The sequence below is a fragment of the Leuciscus leuciscus genome, assembly GCF_965113295.1.
Source record: "Leuciscus leuciscus genome assembly, chromosome: 22".
Taxonomy (NCBI): Eukaryota; Metazoa; Chordata; class Actinopteri; order Cypriniformes; family Leuciscidae; genus Leuciscus; species Leuciscus leuciscus.
The window spans coordinates 14,935,300-14,954,796 of record NC_138746.1 but is presented as its reverse complement, the minus strand read 5'-3'; the positions used below and the strand labels follow the sequence as shown (position 1 = coordinate 14,954,796).

Here is a 19,497-nt window from a genome sequence, read left to right as displayed (position 1 = left end):
TCCATTCTAATTATTCTTTTAAACGAAAGTTTGACTTGGGTAGATTAACAAAAATACCCTAGGTTGAATCCTGGCGAGAGTTACGGTTTAAAATAATCACGACTCCTTTTTTGTTGAGGAGGGGATGAAATATGATAAAAAATATATATAAATGTGTTTTATATATAAAACAGATATGTTAGATTATTAATTTAACTACATTAAAGTCATCCATGTGAAACCCTAAGGCAGGGGTGTCCAAACTCGGTCCTGGAGGGCCACTGTCCTGCAGAGTTTAGCTCCAGTTTGTAGACAGGATTATGGTGTTATACGGAAACTGATTCTGAGAAATATTCACTGGAGTAAATGGTGTGGCACCTAGCTTCAATCCCCCGCATTTCAGTTGTTCTCTGACAGGTTTCCTTTGTGGTAACACTCCAACCATTCCTCCTAAACATTTTTTTCCCCCTCAAACAGACTATAGCACATATCTTTCATTAATATAGTGTGAATATATAGAATGTGAAATATAACTTTCCCCTGCCCTTGTCACTTTCTGCCATACTCTGATATTGTGGATGCAGATTCCACTTTCATTAAACCTTTCAGTATAATGCACAGTGTTTTCTTTGTCCAAAAATGCTCAAATATTCAGTAAAGCTGCCTTTAAGCAAACACATATCATTACAGCTGAGAGCCCTGTATTGGAGTGTGTGATTGTATATTGCTTGTGTAGAGTGTCAAGCGTACGTGCTACACATTGTGCCTGGAGAGATTGATGTTTTGTCATCCACCTGCTTCTAAGCTGTAAAAGCAAGCGCAGCAAAGGCAAACCTACCCAGCTTCAAAATCCAAACAAAGAAATCTTAGTGGGCTGTTTACATATCTGTGGAAGGATATCTGGGCTTGTGTTGACGGGGTGCTAGAGTGGTTGAGAGATCAGTCCCCGCACAATGGGTGAGTGTTAAATGCTTTTTTTGTTTGCGACAGTGAGGAACAATTTAAAGCGATTTTGGCTCTGGCTGTGGTTTGGAAGAGGGTGAGCCTGGCAACCTCACATAGGGAGAGAGAGAGAGGTGTTCCTCTTTCCCGTCACATGCAGATTGTTACAGCATACACTGCACAGGGTTAATAGCAATCCTGAAAAAAAGGATTTAAACAATTATGCTTTTCGGAATTGCTGGAGAAACGCGGATTATTTCTTTCCCCCTGCTACTGCCTTATTGCTGCGGCATCTGCCTTTCTTTTATACCTTTTGAGGAGCGTGATCTATTGTGCATTGTTTATCTCCAGCCATGGTCACTTCTCTGGAATGCAATTGGCTGGAACTACATCGTGTGGGTCTTGCTCCCTGCTTTTTTTCTCCCTCTCCCTCTCTCTCTCTAACAGATTCTTTTGAAGCGAGACAAGAGCAGGGGTGGCCGATTTATCGCGCCTCTCTCTCCTTGCCATGCATTCATCTGAAAGAGAATAAGGAGCTATTGTTCTGTTCCGATCTCGGTAGACAAGCTTTAATGCCGTTTTTACGAACCGGTTTGAAAATATATTGTCATTTCAAATGTAGATTGTGCGATCCTGTTATAGGTGTCACTTTATCTCATATATGATCTAAAACATATTAGAACATGCTTAATGTATTTGTGAATTTGTTTTATTTAGCATTTGTACATTTTAGAATTTTTTTATATTTAGAATATTATATAATTAATTGTTTTATTCGTTGGTGTTATTATTAGTATAGTAGTAATAGTATTTATTAGTATTATATATAACATTATTTAATTTACTTTTTAGATAATCTATATTAGAGAAAATAGTCAAACAAATTGTAAATGATAATTATTATTATTATATATTACATATTATAATTTACAAATAGTTTTAATATCTATTTTATTATAGTATGTTATAAAAAAAGATTTATATGTTTACTTTCTCAGCCTTGAACACCTGTGCATACTAAGCAGACAGAGAGAGTGAACCACTATGATGTAGACTTTGGCATGTGTATTAGTTGCAGCTTTACCAGAGCTCCCATAGCTGCCCATTATTTGAATGACTGGTGTAATGAGACGGATCAAACCCGGAGCTGAGCTGACCAGGGAAGCTGTGCATGTCAGCTATTTGGCCAGGGTCCTGGACCATCATTACACTTTCTTTATGGAGCCATTCAGACTGTACATGAAGCACAATATGTCAGTGGAAATTAAAGTGTCCCAGCACTCTCTCCTCGTTCCTGCTCATTTACCGTGTGCACTGGCCGTTAGCCTTTGCATGTCTGTAATGGGACACCTTCCCATGTCTCACCATCAGCCAAATACTTCAAAGTTATATACTGCTTGGATATAGGTCACCAGTGGATACAAGTCAAAGGTTTTTTTTTAAAGGTTATACCTCGCAGAATATCTACTGTACAAAAGGGCAGACAGGGGCTAGTTGTCGCACATTTCAAAAGTGATCTTTTTGTGTGAATTATGTCAACCAAATTAAAATAAAAAAACACTCATTCAGACAAGAGTCAAGTATATAGTGAAGGAAAAATGTTAAGGGAAAATTGAGGCAAGTTGTATGTTTATACAATTTATTAATTACAGTATTGGTAGCTAAAACAATGATTGTATTTCTGGTATATTTATGTGGTGCTGTTTTATGAAAACATGAAACAGCATTTAATTTTTTTTATGTATTTCAATATGTCTGCTATATAAAAAATGGCTTTCAAAAATACTTAAAATTATTTAAAGGCTTCTAAAATGATTTAATAAAACAAATAGTAAAATATTCATAAAAGGTGTGACAGGTAGCCCTAGTCCCCCCTATATTGTTTGTGCAAACTATAATAGGAATTAGTTGAATTGCATATAGTTATGCTTAGCTGTTAGCACACTGGCACCCATCCACTGCAGTGTGTCTGAATGTAGCCTACACTATGACTAATTTGCTGTATCACGCTCTGGACCAAACCCTTTTCTTGTGGAGGTGAGGCAGGCAGTGTGAAGACTTAGCCTGGATTACAGGACTTCAGAGATAGCGCTGAATCCAGCCTCCTGTCTGACATGAATTGATCGGATTAGAAAGGGTGGATTCCATCCTTGAGGGGAAACCAAGCACGTTGTATATAATTGACTTTTTTTCTCCCTCCATGTCTTGTGGGTTGGCAGCGCTAGCAGAAGGGAATACTTTGGTGGGTAAATATCAGAAAGGACTCGGGTTTGACCAGGTTGGCGGAGGCTTAGAAAGCCGATCGATATCACTGGTGTTGAGTTGCAGCAGTGGCCCATGGACACGGCGCAGAGGAAGAGTCTCTGCGCTGTGATGCTCGACCTGCACATCCACCGAGGTCCAAACGACTTTTGCCACAGGTCTTGTTTCAGAGGGTTTTGGTTGTTTACCTTCTTTGTGCTCTTTTTCATCCACTCTCTCCCCCCATCCTCTGCTCTCTTAAACTTTGCTGTTTGCTCCTACGCAGTGGAAAAGACACACATGCTGCAGCTCATCAGAGTGGCATGGATAATGTTTCATCTCTTTTGGTAAATCCTAGTGTCAAAAGTGGAACTCTCACTTACAGCTTTGAATCTGGCACATCCGGTAACCTTTGAAGTGTGTGTGGAGAACAATCACAGACATGTGAGAAGGGCTCGGTAAATGTTAGATCACTTCAGGAAAAAAAAAAGTTACAAGTACAACAATCTTTGCTCTTTACATGAATGATGGCTCTCAGTAGTTGCAGTTCAGTTGTAACTTTACATTATATCTCCTTCAAGGTCATTAAACAAAATTAATTTACATTATCCATCAGCTGTATGATGTTTTTAGTCAATTTTTTTTTGTTATTATGAATTTCCTTTAAAGGAGTTGTTATTATTATTATTTTATACCCAGGATTTGTGACCTTTATGCAAGTTTAAAACATTTAAAGGTGTCCTATTATGCTTTTCCACTTTTTCAACTTTAGTTAGTGTGTAATGTTGCTGTTTGAGCATAAAAGAGATCTGCAAGGTTACAAAGCTCAAAGTTCACTCCAAAGGGAGATATTTTATTTAACAGAATCCCCTTTTCAAGAACTACAACGAACGGCTCGTTTGGAGATTCGCCTTTTTTCCGGATCTTATGAAGTCACAATGGTACTCATTTAAATAATCCCTGCCCACGGAATACGCAAAAAAGGGGACGAGGTCTGGTTGAGCTGCATTAGAAAAGACGCCGTTGTCACTGTCAAAGAGACACTGTTTTTTCCACAACATTTCCAAAACTCATTTGTTTGACCTTCTGAAGGCTGACAAACTTAGAGTGGTTAAAACGTTTTTTAAACACTGTTCCTGAACATTCTAAACTCAACGTTTATGTGCGCTGCACACTTTATGGAGAACAGCTTGTTTTCTATTGCTTTTGTAAGACTGTTCAGCGCCCTTTAGGAAAATTAACCATGGTTTTGAGATCGATTACCTTAGTTTTCCGACAAATATCATGATTAAATGTTGGATAACATTGTATCTATAATGTATGAGAAAATTACAAAAAAAACATACTATGAAACGTCCTGTGAAATCCGTGCTTCCAAAGTCTGTGCTTGAAATCCGTTCTGCACAATCCTCTTGTTCGTTAACATTGTCAGGGTCTGAATTCGTCTCGGAATTGGTTTGAAATTGACGTCATCCTTATTCATATTTACACTAGAGAAGAACTCGCAGTCATGGAGGGGCGGGACATTTCCCAAACATGCGCTAAGTGTTGCTAATCACAACACACTGGGCCAGCTAACCAATCACAGCACATTTCGTATTTCGGAAGGAAGGGCTTCATCGAAAGCTGCGTGTTCAAACCAGACTGGGGAGAGAGGAGCTGTAATAATGTAAAATATGTGAAAAATTATGTGTTTTCCAAAAACACCCCCAAAACAAAATCAAGACTTCGTAAAACGGCATAATAGGACCCCTTTAAGCAGCATGCTAGCCCCTGTATATGGGCATTTTATCGGCATGTTAGGAAGTAATAACTTTATAACTAAAGATTAAGTTTGGAATATATATATATATGTGTGTGTGTTAGGTGTGATTAATTATAGGCTATTATATTTTATTTATTTATTTATTTATTATTATTATTATTATTATTAATCATAGAAAAATGTGCGATTGATTACAATTTATTTTAATTGATTGATGAAACTTTTATATATATATATATATATATATATATATATATATATTTATTTATATTTGTGATGAGCCCATTTCATCTTCAATATTGTGTCATTAGACCAGAGTCTCTGTGAAAAATTGCAATTCTTCACATAACCATGTGTTAAAAACTGAGCACCTCTACCGTTTTGGCAAAGAATTAGGTTGAGCTTAATGGATCAATTTTTTGATTATTAAAGCCAAGTCTCTGCGCCGAGGCGTAATGCGTTCAGCATTGATCCTTCTCCAGCCTTTTATTGCCGTTACTCCAGTGCCTCTCACATTTAAAAGATATGTTCACACGAATAAAGATTTTACAAAATGACACAGGGATAAATAAGATCTTGGAGTTCAGAGATCACATTCTTAAAGGAAGGTACAGACTGGAGGGAGCACTCAGGGAGCCTTGAGGGATGCCACAAATTTTGAAACTACTGCATAAAAGTGATTCCTGGAAAATTAAAGCTAAAAAAAGACTTAACACTGGCCAGTTTTACATTTGATTTACTTGTGTACTACTAAAGTTTCAGTGATTGTGGATATCATAGTGTACCGCCAATACATAATGACTCTTTTGTTCCTGTATTAGATTGATATAAAGTATCATGATTTTTTTCAAGTCATGTTTTTGTTTTAGTATATCTTGATTCATGGTCAGTCAGATGTTGAAACTAAATTTGATTCTGATTTAGAGGATGCTGTAGAAAAAGCATCCCGACATGTTCAAAGGGCCGAGAGCATATGGAGTCTTTATTGACCATATGAGTTGAAATGAACCCAAAAGCTTGCCGCATAATGATTGTTGCACACTGGGCCCACGAGCTGTGCCATGAGCTAACCAATCAATATCCCATCAATAACTTTTTATTAAAATTGTTCGCAAGCAAATCAAAATCTATATTGTTTTCACTGAAGAAAAGAGTGTGAAATATTCCATTTATGTATTAGTCAGATGAACGGAGTGAAATATTGGTTTCTACGCATGATGGAATTAGCGCTTGTTGCCTATACGTATTGTTATTAGAATACCTCGCCCGGATTGATTTTACTAAGCGATGCGTTTGTGATTATCTTATTTCCATTCATTTCAACTGAGCTGAATTAACTATCATATTACCTCAGTATAAAGATGAGATTAATAACACAAGTACTCATTATACTTATGAGATGAATGATATGCTGCACAGGCTGTATCGATTCAGCTGTGAGGGGAGAGCGTGGGGCTGGTTGCTTATCGGCAAGCTCTTATCGTTTATTTACCGCTATATATTGGGCAGTACAGGCCATTTAAACGAGTCTATTTCACCAGCTTGAAATATGAGCCACCGGAATTCTCGATAGTGCATCTGTCACTACAAAAGTCCTTTTTGCCGCTCCTCCTTTCCACTCAGCATTGTTTAGCTGTTTAAATCAGATCAGTAATCCTCCCTCTTTTATAGACCATTAGACATACAATAGAATTTGAAAAGCATCTTTATTTAGATCAACCATTCTGAATATTACTGAATAAACTACCCACCTCTTCGCTTTCCCCGAGCTCAGCGATGAACGAGGGAGGAAAAAAAAGAAAAGAAAGCAAAACAGATAGTAGGTGTGGAGGCTGAAAAAGATATTCACTGAAAGTTCCCATTGCTGGGGTTTGTTTCTTATCTTTGCAGACGAGTGGGAAATCAAAGACTGGAATGCTGGGAGAACGCTGGGGAAACTGACGGAGGGGTGAGCTTTGGAAAGGAGGACGGATACTTCCTGTTCCTGCTGGAGTGACCCGCAGGTCTGAGGAGGAGTGAGGGAGAGAGAAGGTGGAGAAAGCGAGTGAGTATGATATGAGACGGTGGCAATGAAAGCACAGGAGGAAATGTGTTGGGAATAGAGTTAGGATGAGAAGGAAATATTGATTAATAGACCTTTACAGGGAAGTTTGGCCTAGTGTGTCTTGGGTCGCTATTTTGCCCATGATGTCTTTTTTTGAAGGGTTGCTTGACTTTTACAGGTTTTCATTGACAGGGTTTCTTTACAGGTCATTGCATTTGAATCTAATCTACCACTCAAATCCAGTTATGTTTTTGTACTATATTACGTAGGGCAAATGCTAGGTCATAACCTTTATATTTGTAACATTGTCATATTTGAGTGAAATTTCAAATATTTCACATTGATATTTGACATTTTTCAGTGTCGTATCATGATATCGAAGCTTTCCTTCACAAGCAGTTGTAATTATGTCAGGAAAGAATCTGCAGTCGCACATGCCAGCCAAAAGAGGGCAACATGATTTCAGAATTCCTCCACATACTAGGACAGAACAGCGTCTAGAGGGTTAAACGTGTAAGTAACAATAATTTACATTTGCATTTGGAATGGCTTCCCTATTCTGTCAGTCGGCAGTTCAAAGCAGTTCAACACTCTTGGCGACAAAGGAAGGTGTTGTCACATGTGTGAGATATTCCGGGGCTGAAATGAAGTTGCTCACCATCAGCGTGTCATCACGGAAGGACATCTCCTCTGTGATGACTGAATGAAAACAAAAGAGAAATGACATTAACCTATCATTGCTGAAACAACCTGCTGTCAAGAGATAGTGTAGCCTGTGATCATTAGGTCCATTATATTTAGGCTGTTCCGGTGTTTAAGAGTGATGCGATTTAATGAGTTTTTTTTTTAAGTCAGCCTAACATTAATGTAGATTTAGCAGATCTTGGAAACGCTGGTGATATTACATTCCAGATTCGCCATTATCACTCATGAGCTTTTTCAATATAACTGCACATGTGCTTTGCATCAATCAAACGAAGGCTAATATTCACGGCAGAATTATTATGGCAAGATTGTTCTGCTTCTTGCTTCCAACTAAGAGTATTTTGACAGAATACAGCAAATACTTACTTTTGCATTGTAAGTGTATAAATGCACACATGTACACACATGCATGTATCTGTGTGTACTTTTCTGTTTGTGAAAAAGACACTGCAGCATGTATATATGGGCTGAATGTGTTTGGTGCATGTATGCAAATTTTCTTTATATGTGGTTGCTCAGCGCAACCTGCATCTCATATGTAAACACATATTTTTTTCTTTTTAAGAAATTGACAGCCTGTTTTAACACAGGCTGCTGCTTATGTGAGTTGACAGTCCACTGCAGGAAAACTGCAGAAGGGTCAATTGCACTTCAGTCTCTGACCAGCAGAGGGCGGTCTTTCCAGTCTGGGCAAGCAAGAGGTCATTTTTGTGGGTGCATGAAACCATTTTTGGGTTTTAGACAAATGAGCATGTTATTTATTTACATTAAAAAAAATAGCATTAAAAAAAAAAATTATATATATATATATATAGCTCATAAAACCATTAGTTGAAACAAAAAATACACATCAGATAAGATGAGGTGTATTGTAATATTTAATGCTTCTAATTTAGATGCATTTATTATTTAAATTTTAATGCATACATAAGCATAATCAAGATTATTATTATTATTTTTACTACTATTATTCATTTCTAATAATTTATTAATTAAAAAATGTTTTTACATTTTACAAAATCACTTTGTGTCATTTGTTTTTCTTGACTATTTTAGTCAAATAGTTTTATTCTCCATTCAGTGTCTCGCGTTCAATCTCTTATCGCTCCTGTCAGTATTATTTCCATAACAGTAATGCACTTGTAGAACAATTCAATTAGGCTGGACATGCTGTACAATTAGGTTTTCCTGTTATGGAATTTAACGGTAAATTACTTGCATATTTCCCAGTCATTTGCAAGTATGCAGGGCCCATTTCATCTGTCTCTGAATAGGACTGGAGAGAAATCATACTGCTATCCCTTTCCCTTCAAACCTGAAACCAGCGGCTCGACATTAAAGAACTAAAGGTCAGACAAAACTCTTAAAGTTGAAGGTGACCTATCTGAGCCTCATTTAAACTTCCCGTGGCAGTGCAGTTCTCCAGATCACTGTGATTATGAAACGACTGTTTTATCAATATCATCGCTGCCCTTTGCGGGTGCAGCCGTGCTTGTGAGATGCAGATCTCTCGCAGAATGTCACATTAAACAGGTTTACAAACACTCTGTCTGCTTATAAAATGAGCAAACACATGTTCCTGCGTGCATCCCTGTGATAACTAATTATGAAACTTTAGTTATTTCTTCGGTTTTTTTTAGGTTTTTTTTTGTAACTGGGTTAAAGTGTGAATGTGAGATTTGCTGATGTCGGCATTTAGTATTTTTAAAGCAACAACAAAGAAATGTGTGTTTGTCTCTTTGCATTAAGCTAATTGATCGCTGCATGCTTTTGACTGATATGCAAACCGTTGTTTTGTAGTAAATTAATTCAAGTGAAATCTAGCTGTTAGAATATTCATACGACTGTAAACACATGCACAAATTTTTTTTTTTTTATCTTTGCAGGATAACTTTAATTAAGCTCACTTGAAAGTAGATTATCTGTCTTTATTTTTGAGTTGTATAACACTCAAAACACGGTGAAGTCTATTAGCACATTCGCACAAAACGTTCCACAAGCTTTTTTGTACGCCTTTCCTCCTCGTTTCTAATTGCCGGCTGATATTTTAGCCCTCTGAACTGAATCGAAGCTATTCTTGCCACAAGCCCGTTCGCTGTGCGCCACAGATGTACGTGGCTTTTCTCAGTCTACACGTGTAGACCGTCGCGGAGAAGCACATTTCTTCTCTTCGCTGTAACTGACATGACACCTTCTCCTCAGCACGGATCCAGGGATGTGTCTAATCGGCGCTGGCAGAACACTCTCTGCTTAATTTTAGCCATAATGGCTGTGAGGGGTGAAATGATACTTTAAAGAGGATAGAGAGGGAGCGAGAAGGAGAGCGAGAGACAGTGAGAAGGAAAAGGGAAAAAAAGAGAAGAGAACTTGAAGGTGATTAGTTGTTCTGGAGAATCTTGGCTGTGGAGGCAGGAACACTAATCCTTGCTTTGGTTGGAGCCATTTTGCGCTATAGGTCCCTGATTCCGCCCCCTCTCAATTTTAAGACCCGTGTCAAGCTCAAGCTCCTCTCCTGCGCCTCGCTGCTCTCATTTCCTATGCCTTCTGGCGAAGCCTGCTATTTATAAGAAATCATTTTTCTTCTTGCTTTTATTTAATTCTTTCCTACTTGTTTGATTTTCTGCCCTGCTTAGGAAGGTGGCCAGATGAGTGGCAGGGATCCAGAGGGTTCCACCGCTCGCATTCTCACACCCAGAATCCTCTGTTGCGGCCCAGCTGCCTCTCTGGCTACCTGAGCCTCATGAACACAACAACGCATGCGCATGCATAGTCTCTAGTAATCGTATAGTAATCTATATAGCCCAGAGCTCACTCTTCAAATGCCTTTGTTAAAAGCACTGCCTTTCTTTTGCTATAGTGCTATAGGCTTCTAGACTGGTTGCGAGCGGGCTAACAAGCGCTCTGATCCAGATCATATTATGTTTTTATTGATAGGTGCATCCTCATCAAAGTAGAGCTTTAGGCAGTTTCTCGTCATTGGCTTTGAATGCGCGCATGGTTTAGAACTAATGCATTGCCTGATTCAAGCCTGATTTTAATTGCCTCTTGAGTGGACTTTTCGCTGTGATATCTATTGATATATTTATTATTTGGAGCATGTCTACAAAATAGACAGTTTAAAATCCTTCAGGAATAGAGATGGTATGTCTTTAAAGGAGTTTGTAACATAAAAAAAACAAAAAACTTTGTCCACCAAATTCCACGTTTTGTTTTAAGGAAGTGAAGTTTTCATTGCAGGTCATCGAATTCAGCTGTCACTGCGTGTTCGAATTCCTCATGCGAGGCTTGCATTAGGAAGATGTTGAAACGTATGGAACAGCGAATGCTGAATTACCTGCTGTTGAAACATTTTGTATAGCAGGAGTTTTTATTGTGGTTTCACCTTTTTTTTTCTTCCTTACCTCCACAGTCGGTAAAATTAATTTCCCTGACCTTCGAGCTCTCAGAGCAACAAGGCTCAAATTGCACATATTACTATTGTGGCTTTTTATTTTACTATGAAATGCATGAAACAGGGTAATGAGGGCTCTGTGAATCTACTTATTGATTTTTATTTCAAGGCTAGAAATAATAATTAAAGACAGAAAAAACCGGCACCTGGTCCTTGGTTGAGTGGTTTTAGAAATACATTTATGTTTAAAGTGCTATTTTAGTTGTGAAGAAATATGTGCTGGTTACATTGAAACCAGTGGTAAGGTGTGTTAAGGTGGTAAAGTTAATGCTATTATGCAGTATTTAGAGCTGTAGTAAAACACTGAATTTAATTGAGTTTCATTCTTTAATGAAGCAAAAAATCAAAAGTAGATGATTCTTTAGGAATGGCTAACATTTATATATATATGTATATATGTGTGTATATATGAAGAGTTCAGATGCAAAAGCCTCTAAGTGCCATCTGAAATATTCTTCTAGAATGATAATTTTTATAAAGCTTGTATATTTAAGTTCAGTAATTTCACTTAAATGACAATTAATAGGTAATTTACATTGCCATGTAAGTGAAATTATTGAACTTAAATATACAAGCTTGATAAAAATTATCATTCTAGAAGAAAATTTCAGATGGCACTTATATATATATATATATATATATATATATATATATATATATATATATATATATATATATATATGAAGACTTCAGATGCAAAAGCCTCAAAAGCCTCTAAGTGCAATCTGAAATTCTCTTCTAAAATGAGTATTTTTATCAAGCTCGTATATTTAATTTCAGTAATTTCACTTTAATGACATGACAATTAATAGGTAATTTTCATTGCCATTAAAGTGAAATAAGTGAACTTAAACGTACAAGCTTGATAAAAATGATCATTCTAGAAGGAAATTTCAGATGGCACTTTGAGGCTTTTGCATCTGAAGTCTTCATATATATATATATATATATATATATGTATTTATGTATGTATATGTATGTATGTGCATATATATGCATACTTATATATATATATATAATCTTTTGTTTTTAGACATACTATTTCAAATGTTAAAAACATAGATGAAAAATTAACTGTACCATTGTTGTAAATAAGTAATGTTTTATAATTTTTTTAATTGTTTGTATTGTTATGGTTTAGTAAAGAGATTATCCAGGTATCGAGTACATCACCAGGTGTCATCTATAAAACATTAACCATACTGCTGTGAGAAAAAAAGAAACACTTGTGTCTATCGAACCATTAATAATATAATGAATTGAGTAATGTTTTTAACACCTCCATTGAGTCAAGCCATGAAGTCTCTATTTCAGAGTGTTGTCTTGAAGCGCTGCTCCACTGTCCTTGCCAGCCACTTCCAATCAATCGCTGAACGACGGGCAGGAGTGGCAGGAAAGAATTAATGAAGGAAAAGTTTTCAGACCCGGTGTCACTTCATGCCAAGAAAGTTTGTCTGAAACCCTAATGTGCACTGGAGACGACCGGGGACGGGGAGGGGGGGAGAGCAGTGTCCGCTGAAAGATATTGATATAGATTTTAATAAATGTACAGGCGATGACACCTAAAATGCCACTTCCACAATGCAGTTTGACAGTGTATTTGTACTAATAACCCCTAAGAGTGTAGATGAAATAGTGGCTGCTCCACTGTAGCCATGATTAATGTGGCTGAAGTAATTAAATTCCATTAGGCCCCGGGATCACCTGCCAGTGGAAGCGGGTGGCGGGCCACGGTGAGACAGCCATCCTGGACCCAGAGACTAATGCTTTTTAAAGCAGCGCTCGCAATCCCAGCCAAGGATACGGTAACGGAGGACATCTGCTCCCCGTTGATGGCTGAAGGTATTGATGCATTGGATCATTAAGGGGGAGGGGGGGCGCTTAGCGGATGGTACCAGCGCAAAGCTATGTTTTCGCTGTTGACAGGAGAGATGCACCAGAAGAAATGCGTGCGCCGTGTCTGCGCTGGCAGAGCGCTGTAATCTCTGGGCGTGGAAGGCAGCAGAAGCCTGGCTGCGGGCTGTAGCGTTGCAAGGCTCAGTGGGAGTAGCTTTGCTCTGGGTGCAACATTGGACTGTTGTTGTTGCTTTTTTTTTTCTCTGCAGCGGTACTCCGTCCTCCCGGTAGATGGGTACGGCACCGCCCCCCACGTCCCCTGCTGTTTTGCAGCAGATTCCCGAAGACTGGCATCATTGCTAGCGGAGAGAGGCCCGTGCCCTTTGCAAATGGCTACAGTAATGACCCACTTGGGAGGCAGCGGGTCGCTGTGGATGCGGATGTGTCCAGGTGCCACAACATAAGCATTTCATTAAATATTGAAGCGACTGCTTTCAGTTGTTGAGGCGGAGGGGAAAAAAATTTGGCCACATTCCAAAAGTGACTAAACGTATGTGAGATGCGAACATCTCTCTCTCTCGTTCTCTCTTTTTCTGTCTCCTCTCTCTAATCACTTTCTGGTTTTACTTGACCTTTCTTCTGCTAATTAGTTGCCTTCTTGAAATGCATTATGGGTAATCTATCTTGGGCGATCCAGCTTCCCCCCTCTTCTCGCTCCGGTAATCACTCCAAATGTATGAATGATTTATTCAGCGGAGCTATTTCTCACAATCTTAAAATACACAAACCATAAAATACAACCCAATTATTACCTCACGCCAGCAAAAACCGGACGTGGGCCCGCGCCTGTGTTGTGTAATTGTGGTGACATTGAAGGAGAGAGAGTTATCTGGGATGTGCACGAGCAGAAGTGGGCTGGAACTTGCAGCTGCAGATGAGAGCGGTAATGTAAGGTGTTGAGATGTGCAAACTCGTGCCCATGCTGTGTTAAATGCTGCGTGTGCGGTGGTCTGTACACGAGTAGTTTTATATGGACTGAGGAAAGAGCTACTGTACGTCCTTGTTACACACTCAGAGCAAAAACAAAAACAAAAAGCCTTATGAGATGCAAATCGTTATTCAGCAACCCTGCTACTTTATGGATAAAGTGATATTTGTGTGTGTGTTTTTTTTTTTTTTTTTTCATCATTTTGTGACCTTTCATTTTGTTAAAAATGTTTTTTTAATATATATTTTAGTTTAGTAATTATTATGGTAACACTTTAGAATACTGTTCCTTCATTAATGAATGAATACACAAGAACAAATGAGTAACGCACTATCAACATTCTAGTAACTACTATTAAAGGTGAACTAAGTAACTTTTTTTACCTTAACTGAACAGCTTCGGAGTCATTGGAATGGTTATATTACTTATTTCGGGTTGAATGGTGGTCGTTTCGCACCCCCCTGGTGCCCGTGAGCGGAAAATACGCACTTGCAACTTTGAGCCGGCGGGCCGCCGGCCGCTGCGTCAGGAAGTCTCGCGTGATATCAGGTCTCGCGATGTAAACAATTGCTTTACGACCAAAAGAAATCTGCTAAAATGCTGTCATTATTGCGCTCCCTCACGCTGTTCGAACCCGAATGAAGAAGACGTTTTAAAGAATGTCCTGTCTGCTTTGATGTCGTTGATCTACAGCCTCTGGTGTCTGAGAATCAACAACGAGTTTTTACAACAGTGTTGTCAAATATCTATTCCGAAGCTGTGGGGGGAGCTCTAGAGAGAAACCTGCGAGCAAAAAGCGAGAATACAGCGAAGAAATCCCGAAGCTACTGAGTGCTGCTTTAACTAACAAGAAACTCTGATTAACAAATTACGCTCAGTCGAATGTGGTAGTTCACTATTAGCTAATCAGAAACTACTATTACAAAAATATAGCTTTTGTAAGATTTTGAATTCCTTCTGATGGGTTTGGTAACACTTTAGACATTACTAGTGTGTTCCCATGATCTTCACTTTAGAATACCGATCCAAATAATTAGTAGTTCCTTTAGAAAGATGTAGTAACACTTGAGTCATTACTTTCCAAAACCTTACAGAAACCTCAAAAGCTTACAATGACTTCAGTCAATATTAGGTAGTTATCAAGCTTTTCACTTTAGAATACTGATCCAAATTATTATTAGTTCCTTTAGAAGGATGTACTAACACTTGATTCATTACTAATGGGTTACCATTAGAACCTATATATTGTAGTATTTAGTAGTCTTCAGTGATGTATGAAAAATATTAGTTACTGATTAGCTAATAGTAAACTACCACATCCGACTGAGCGTGATTACTTACTAATTTGTTAATCAGAGTTCTTGTTAGTTAATAGTAGTCACTAGAATGTTAATAGTGCGTTACTCATTTGTTCCTGTGTAGTTATTCATTAATGAAGGAACCGTATTCTAAAGTGTTACCATTATTATTATTAGTTTTTTTGTTGAGTAAATTCACCTGCAGTTCTTGTTACCTTTCATGCAAAACGAGAGGTTATTTGTGCTCTTGTTTTGTGTCTGAACGAATTGTGTGTTTGATATGTGCGCCCACTGGAAGTGGGTACAGCAGATGTGTGGCGCCGGGGCCCCCGGCTGCTGCCAGCTCCTGGGATCCTGTGTTGACAAGTGCCTTCAGGTGCACAACACTCCCCATTACACACATAACAGAGTTAGTCCCTGACACGGAACCAGAGCCTTGGAACACAGTTAGAGCCCTGTGTGTGCGCATGTGTGAGAGATGTAAACATATTGGAGTGATGAATTGTGAAGAAGAGTTTGAAATGCGCAAGAATTGTTGGTATTAAACCAAAACTACTTATTCTGAAAGTATTGGACAACAACAGACATTTGGTGTTGAGAAACTTGGCCTGCACAGTCATATAAGGTAAGCGCCAAAAAAAACCCTCCAATTTAATTGTGATGGCTTTCACACTAGCAGTTTAGTTAGAAACAGAGCACATTTGTCATATGTAAAATAGTCACATGAAAATAAAAGGTTTTTGATTTTATTTTCACAAAGATACTGTAAATAAAAATGAATTAACTTCTAAACTATTTTAATTTTATATCAATAAATCCAATGAACACATTTTATTACCTACTTTAAGAATGTGTGTTGAAGCCCTATTTGTTTCAAATATCAATGACAAATGAGTTAGTGCCGTGTATATATTTGTTTTAATATACCTTTATCTATTTGGTGTTAATACTAGATCTTCAAAGTGTTACTGAATCTGTCTGAATGGAAGACAGCATTGTTTCCCTGAGAATTATATGTGTGGGTCTCCATATGAATATGCATCAATTAAATCTGAAATAAAGAGAAAGGCCCTGTCCCAAATGGCACACTCCGGACTTGTGGACTTCCTCAGAGTCCACACTTTGGTGACGTCATGTAGTGCAGACCTATAGGGCCCTTGGCGCGAGTCCACGAGGGCGCATTGAGAGGTATTTTTGGGACAGACTCGCTCGGCATGCCGGAAATAACGGTCTGGTTGTTGTTGGACAGGAGAAATCACATTTTTGCGCTCCGACGTCTTATCTGCATGTCCCACTACACAGCCTTATTTTACAGTTCTATATTTTGATATTGTGCATATCACCTGGGCATTAGACAATAGATAAATCATGCTTATTTAAATGATGTATACAGTTGTACATAATAATACATAATGTTCCATTTGAACTAAGATTACAAATTTAAAACATATTTTAAACATATTTTTTTTTCAATTTACAGGTTTCAATATTCATACTATGTTTACATATGACTCAGTAAAGCCCTGCCATTCGGTTCTATTTATTTAATGAATCATAATGCGATCGTATTATTAAACACGCTATTATTATGTTTGAGACATCAACCACTGGTCGATGACCATAATGTTTGTATAAACTGTAGGTAACAACTGGTAAAATGTACATTTAGGTCATAAAAACAGTAATATTTTCTTCTCAGCCATGTCAACAATTATCCGTGAGTGAAATCTCCTCCCATCTGTTGTCTGATTGGCCTTTCGCAAGGATTCCTGGGTAGTTAAAGTGCGTGGAGCCTGCATCTATGCGGGCTTCGTGGAAGACCGCTTCAAGGGTACAAAGGGGGCGCTGCTGAGCACACTTCAGAGCGGTAAAATGCTGAATGGGACGGCCTACGGACTCGTAGACTCAGCGAGCACGCGCAATTCAAGTCCACGAGACCGAAAGTCCGCATGAAGTGCGCCATTTGGGACAGGGCCAAAGGACAATTTATTGCTCTAAGGATTTATTCAATTTAACTCTGTAATTGCTTGCAATTCACTTCCTCATTATAGTACAATTTAGTGCATTTAACAGCAGCTGTTATAGAGTTAATGACAAGAGCTATAGGGAGGATCTACATTATCCCAAATGACTCAGTGCAAGGTGTAATTCCACACTCAAACACTCATTCAGCATACAGGAACCACGTGAATGAGGTTTAAAGTGAGTGCAAATTTTAAAATAGAGAGTGGGGGAGAAATCATGGATTTCTTTACTTGAATAACAATTAACTTATGTAAACTGATTCCAAGAATTGACATATACTTGATTCAAAAAACATTTAAAACATCTGTAGGACACAGTTACTACAGCAGCTAACAGGGTCTGATATAATCTCACAAAAATGTGCCCAGGTCACATTATACCTGTCCCAAGAAACAATAAATAATAATAATAATAAAAAGGTAGATTGATTGATTCCCCCCATTTATCTACATCTACATCTACATTATTGTAATATGAGAGTTTTTATTGTAAATACTGTAATTTTTATTTATTTATATCAACAGAAATGAAAGGCAGCACAACAAATACTATCATATACTATGCAATTTAATGAACAAAAAAAAAACGTAATTGTCATTAGAATATCACAGACCTACTTCTTGGACCATTATGATTTATTTATTTTGCTAAATATTTGTTTTGATTTAGGGGTGAAATGTTGTCTGACCAATACATGTTCTTGACAGGTTTCGTGAAGTTCACAACTAATGATTGTGAATTGTGAATAATAATGATTATTATCAACAGTAATAATATATCCCTTTTGATGCTTGAAATTGCATTTGAGCTGACATCCTTTAATAGTATTGTTTGGTCATCAAATTGACTAGTCTGTATGCTATTTCATATCTAGATAGATTATTGTGGTTGTTCATGTATTGCATCTTGTTTTGTATGAACTGTCTCTCTCTCTCTCTCTCTCTGTCTGTGTGAGTGAGTGAGTGAGTTGAGCGCGTGTGTGTGTGTGTGTGATAGTGTCAGTCACTATTCTAAAGGTGTTCAGACTGTGAACTGACTGTTAAGATGCCTTTGAGCAGTGGCCGTGTTTTCTGTCTGATTGTTTACCACTCCCCCCCCCCCCCCCATCCCCCTCTCTCTCCCCCCCTCTCTCTCTGCTGTAAGTCTAAAATTTTAATTATGCTGCCTGACAGGCTCAGTGCATGATGCACGGCCATGCATCCATCACAGAGCGAGGGCCAGTGGCGGCCCATGCCTTGCCTGGTTCCTGAACGCCGGAGCAAGGGCTGAGCAGCAGGTGCCATATTACTGTGTACAGAAAAGCAATTAGGAAGCATATTGGATGAATGAGGAGTGCATTAATATTAGCGAGTACATTTGTCAGTGGGCTTGATGCGAGTCTTTTTCTTTTCTTTATGCAACATTAAGATTGTGGCGCTCATAAATTCTCTGCTTAAATTGCCATCTGTTTCCCTGTCAGGGCACTCTGAGACTCTGAGAAGAGAGGAGGGGGATAGGAAAGTTTTCTTCTTTCCTCTCTCTCTCCCTCTCTCTACTCATTCACTCTCCTCACTGTCCTCAATCTTTTCACTCACTCACTCACTCACTCACTCACTCACTCACTCACTCACTCACTCACTCACTCACTCACTCACTCACTCACTCACTCACTCACTCACTCACTCACTCACCTGATCTTTCTGTTCTTTCTTTAAGATGATGTAGCGTTGCAATTTATCAAATGGTTTGACATCCTAAATGGATAGTTCACCTAAATATAAAAATTTTGCGATTGTTTACTCATCTTAGTCAAAAAACTGAATGTGCATGCTGCTCTTTTCAATGCAATGAGAGTGAATGGTGACCAGTCAGGCTCCAAAAATTACAAAAAAGCATAATAAAAGTAATCCGTACTGTGCATGTGTTATATTATTATTAAAATATTTCTTTAGCCACATGACAGCTTTGTCTGAGGAAAAGATTCGCAACTGCCGAAACTCCCCTTCGCAACTGCTTTCAAATCTCATTCACGTATTATATTCAAATTGGGCACATGAAGATGTGTCAAGATGTCGTCAAGATGTAGATGATGCCAAATGTCATTGCTTCCTAAGTATCTCGCAACTGATCGTGATGTTCCAATTTTTTAAATGCGCATATTTAAATCACACAAATGAGATTTGAGAGGAACATTATAATAAATAAATATGAACTTGAAATTCAGTCTGTCCCTCATACAAAGGG

General features: G+C 38.2%; 1 protein-coding gene across 4 annotated transcripts in view; it reads left to right on the top strand.

Moving 5' to 3' along the window:
- The first annotated feature begins 717 nt into the window (after positions 1 to 717).
- Positions 718 to 19,497, top strand: part of LOC309487264 (uncharacterized protein) — a 315,296-nt gene continuing 296,516 nt past the window's right edge. For 3 of the 4 annotated variants that reach the window (XM_082154876.1, XM_082154875.1, XM_082154877.1), the window contains exon 1: positions 6,129 to 6,971. The gene's annotated coding sequence lies outside the window, so the exon portion shown is untranslated. Of the gene's footprint in view, positions 937 to 6,128; positions 6,972 to 19,497 lie in introns of those variants that run through there. The other variant, XM_082154874.1, reaches the window with a different exon arrangement.